The sequence below is a fragment of the Parus major genome, chromosome 2 (assembly GCF_001522545.3).
Source record: "Parus major isolate Abel chromosome 2, Parus_major1.1, whole genome shotgun sequence".
NCBI lineage: Eukaryota > Metazoa > Chordata > Aves > Passeriformes > Paridae > Parus > Parus major.
In genome coordinates, this window is record NC_031769.1 from 8,539,324 (window position 1) to 8,544,191 (window position 4,868).

Below are 4,868 nucleotides of genomic sequence, written 5' to 3' on the forward strand. Positions count from 1 at the left end.
GCTTGAGACCTATTTCACCCAACCCATTTCAAGTATTTAGGAAGGGTCTGGAAGGAGAGCTGCACCTGGCTTGTTATGTTTGGAATGGTGTATGCTTAATGGGTCAAGGGCCAAATCCTCTTTATTGTCTCATTATGAGTAAATGCGGTGTATTTGAGCAGGGCTCCAATAAATTAGCATGAGGATGAATTTACCTGAAACAGTTTGACCAATTCACTGTAAAAGGACTTTTCTATCGAAATACTTCCAAACCCTCCTTTGGGCCCACTGCCATCCAGCTTAGGAGTTGTTTTAGCTCTTCTCATTACCTGGATGCTGGCACAGGGCCATACCTCAGGTGTTTTGTGCTCTCTGAAATGAGGAGATGGCTCGTGGATCTATTTAAGCTGTTGGTAACAGCAGGAAAATGTACCACTTCTGCTTGAGCACTACATAGGTGAAAAAGACTAGAAAGAAAAGTAAAGCATCTAGCAAAAGAAATCCCATTTCACCAAGTTTTTTACACCTAGATCTGCTTCTGGAAATATTCAACATTAAAAACAAATTATTTTAGTTTTAATTGTAGGTTCTGTGGCAAATATGACACACAGAGCCAAAGAAGATCCTATACCCTTGAAGGCCCAGACCAAGTCTACCATGACAGGTTAAGAGTGTCTGTACCAGATGATTATTTAGTGATTGAAAATGCTGTCTGTCATATGGCATCTTTGCAATGTCCTTGTGAAAATAGATGCATTTTTACTGGTGTCCCTGTGGTTTTGTTTGTCCCTAATGCAATAGTGGCAGTCCCGGGGCCCTATTGCTCTCAGCTACCTCTGGTTCCTGTGCAATGTACTGTGTCCTTCATTATATATTCTGGTCCCATCTGGTCTGACAAGCCTTCTCCATCCTCAGAAGCGATTACAAATAATAATGATGACAAAACCCAGAGAATTTTTGCTTTATTTTGAAAATGATTGTTTTGTGTTGCATGGTGTTGCTTCCTGCCTCTCTCTGGGGTCGCCTGGCAACCATTTGCTAGCCTCCTGCCATCAGATCCCTATCGAGCAAGGGCATCTGGAAGCTCATTTGGGATGAGAACTGCTCCCTTTCACCATCCCTGCTGGCCTTCTGTGGGCAGAGGTGAGGTTACTGTGCAGTGGATTCATGACCATCACTCTGATAGAGGCTGTTTAAGCATATTGTAGCAGTTTCATTTGTGTGTTGCCAAAATATTAAAAGAAAAGCTGGTGATAATACAGTATCAACCACCAACACTGCATAATTAAGCATGCATTATTTGCAGTTGATGTTTGTCTGTTTAATAGAATTAAGGGTAATTAAGAGGAAGCACTGAGGAGATATCTCTGCACAATATAGCAATCTACCAAAGCAAGTGAAACAGGGAAAGCAATGTCTCTGAACAGGATTGCTTACCCCGTGTGGTGTTTGCTCCTTTGTTTCTTCAATGGGTCACTTATTATATATAAAAATTACATATTTGTATATGTGCATGCATATATACGTGGGTTAAGTGAAAAAGTGACAGATCATGGCTAGGGCACATTAGGATTTTATAAGGCCATGCTCAAATTTTGTGAGTAGAGGCATTTGGTACACAGGGCTAAGATGGACACAACCCAGCTTTCTCTCATCAGGCATCATTTCCTTTCGTTTTCTTTGAGATGCCCTGTGATTGTTCCTGTCTGATCACATTCCCCACTCTCCTTGCCCTGAAGCTAACATCTTTGCACTGGCTGGAGTAAGCCCAAAGGTTGTTAAACACTGGTTTGGCCACTGGGTTTTGCTACAGGAATGAAAGTGGATGAATGCCTCGTGCTGATCCACACCTTGGTAAGAGCACCTTCTTCTGACATCCCACCTTGGGGTTAAGCCTCCTCCCCTGGCTGTGGTGCTACAGATATAAATCACCTTTCTATAGCTGGATAACCCTTTACTTTAAGGGTCTTTTCCTTTAACTGAAAGCAGTAGGGACAGTGCAGAGACTGTGGCTAAAGATGTATTTACTTGAAACATCCAGAGCTCTGAATATATCACCAGCATGGGCCAGAATGGCCTGGGGAACGTCTGAGCTTCATCTGTGCTCAACAAAGACAAATACTTCTCACTGGGTGCTTTGTTCTTATATAAGTTTCCATATCAGTAGAAATAATTCAATGTATCTTGGTAATTCTGTTAAGGCAGGCTCACCAGTTCCCCCACTTCGGATTCAATAGTAATTGCGTTGATATTACCTGCAGGTATCTTTGTAAGATAATGCTGTTAATGTCACTACTCCAGAAGCTTTATCAATACATTAATTGGTACAGGAAAGTTGACAGCCTGCCCTTACAAGTGCTTGGCTTTGAGCAGCCTGAGACTAAAATGATTATTTGAAATTATTTTCATTTTTGAGGATAGTGCTCTGCAGAGGGACAGCAAGAAGCAGCATCCTTAAATGGCACCCAAGTTTGATGAATGGAAAAATAATGCAATCACTGTTTTTGTTTGTTCCTGTAGTGAAGGCACATTCAAGGGCTTTGGTGAGGATTAGGTCTCTGTGCTCAGTACCATGTTACAAACAGTTTGCAATTAAATATGGATTCATGTATAAGAAAATGAAACTCTTCCCTTTCAGAGAAATTGAATTCCTTTCCCAAGAGGCCAATAAGCACCCTTAGACAGCAGTGCTTGAGAAGCAGCTGCCATGGTGTGGAGCAGAGCTTTCTGATGAGGATCCTATACCACTAAAAGGTTCCAGCAAGGTAAGTCCCAACACTAACAGAGAGCTTTGGGGGAAAATGTCCTACAAGATAGAAACTTGCATCTCTGTCTTCCTTCCTCCAGTGCTGCATTTGCAGACAGGCAGAGTTGGTGGTTCCCTGTGGCTGGCAGACTGCCTTGCTTGGACAAGGCACGTGGCAAAGCTCTCCCCAGTCCCTGGTCCCCAGTCCCTGGTCCCCAGTCCCTATTGGGTCTGGCCAGTCTCTATCATGCAGATGCTGGCAGATACTGTTTGAGACAATGATTACTAATCTATTTCTCCCTCCTCAGCATCAATGAAAGAAGCAAGTCTAGTGCTTATGCCTTCCCCCACTCACGTGATTCAGCATCTCCTGTTCCCACTCACAAAGTTTTCAGGTAAATAGCTCAGGGACAACTTAAAAAAGCAATCTGCCACCAAACTAGTGTCTCCCAGCCTTTTTAACAGTCTTCCTCTTAATATTTTTTTTTGGTTTTGCAGAATTGAATTTTACCTGTAGTAAGGATCAGCCTTGAGCTGACTTTGCACTCTTAAGCTCTGCTGAGAGCTGATCCTGAATTGCAGATTTTGCCTGGATTTTGCAGAGTTCTCTGAGGTCGAGACCTCCTGACACTGCACAAAAAAGCCCTGATGAGGTACCACAAAGGGGTAATGAACACTACTGCCTGGAAAGGTGGTAGAGGCCCCATCCCTGGAAACAGGGATGTTGATTGGGCTCTGAGCAAACTGATTTAGTGGGAGATATCCTTTCTCACTCCAAGGGGGTTGTACTAGATGAACTTTAAAGGTCCCTTCTAATCCAAACTATTCTATGATTCTATGAATCTATGAAAGTGTCCTGAATCCAGCTGGTCTAGCTTCCATGTATGGTTAAAATTTTAAGGCCCTGGGCAGAAGGAAAAAGAGATGGATGCAGCTACCTAAATCTTTCTGGCAGTCAATGCAAAGGTGTAAGCAATGATAAAGAATTCCAGAGGTTGCTGCTGTCTCCCTTATTTGTGATGTGTGAGGAAAGAAGAGAGGACTCACTGGAAATGTTAGTTGTCTTCACGCCTTTGAAATCTGCTTCATCTGTCCTTTCCATAAAGGCAGGATTTTAGTACTGTATGGTGCCATTTGTTGTGTTCTGAATTATGTGGCAGCAGTTAGAGCACTTATTTAAGATGGGGATTATCTAGCTCTTAGCTTTCCTTTGATACAGGAAGAAATGTTCTCCCATTTCCCAGATCTCCAGCCCTGATTTGCTGTATCCTGGTCGAGAGCAATCAACAACTCTTCTTTCCAAGCCAAACCAGGGTACAGCCTGTGGAAGAAGCATCAAGCAGGAGGGAACCACGAGTGATCAGTCATCAGGCATGCACAAGTTTTGCTATGGCTTTCTCCTAGTTTTTATCCAGTCACACTGAACTCCACCAGATCTGCCCCAATATGGTGCAGCCACAACAACAATAGGGAAATGTCTGCTCCACCCTGGAGGTATCAGGAGTCCTGGCTCATATGGAAGCTGAGAGAGGGTGCAGGTGCCTCTTGTTTTATGCTTGGGTTGCTTTAGGATCAGTAGCCTCAACCATGCTGCCTGCACCAGCCACTGCAGCAAAGAGTGTGGGCAAAACTAAACCTGTGTGGATTTAGCTGTCATCATTCAAATATGAAACTGTTGAAAAGGAGCAGTTTTGACAAACTGGACCAGTGTCTGATATTTGTAAACCAGCATGTGTCTGTGTTCATATTTATTCGCACCATTCTTCAATGCTCTAGTTCCTAGATTGGTGTGAGGATAGTTCCTTGGAAATTAATAACTGTTAGAGCTTTGTGGCTCAGTGAGTTGTTTACTTCCTTACATCATTAATACTATCCTTGTAGGGAGGAGGAGTGTTGAAAATAATAAACACTCTTTCCTTCATTAACATGCTGAAGGCTGTGGAAGCAAAGGCAAGACATGACTGCTAGTTACTGTGGGGCCTCAACATACACCAGCCTCAAAGCTGGTACTTCAGTCCACGCTCAGGTCTCCTCTTTTTGCTGTAATAAAGAAATTATATAATCACACAAGCCCAAGTTTCTACCTTTTCTGGCTATTGACTGTTCTGCTGTCCACCTGTCTATCTGTATATGTATTGTATAT

The 4,868-nt window shown here is 43.0% G+C and overlaps 1 long non-coding RNA gene across 2 annotated transcripts; it reads left to right on the forward strand.

The window, feature by feature from the left end:
• Positions 1 to 1,330: 1,330 nt before the first annotated feature.
• Positions 1,331 to 4,650, forward strand: LOC107199440. 2 transcript variants are annotated; one of them, XR_004500424.1, is made up of 5 exons: positions 1,331 to 1,833; positions 2,618 to 2,744; positions 3,034 to 3,120; positions 3,224 to 3,378; positions 3,970 to 4,650. It is a non-coding gene; the product is annotated as an uncharacterized LOC107199440 (long non-coding RNA). The 2 variants fall into 2 exon arrangements; XR_004500423.1 differs by having other exon boundaries at positions 3,034 to 3,378.
• The last annotated feature ends 218 nt before the right edge of the window (positions 4,651 to 4,868 follow it).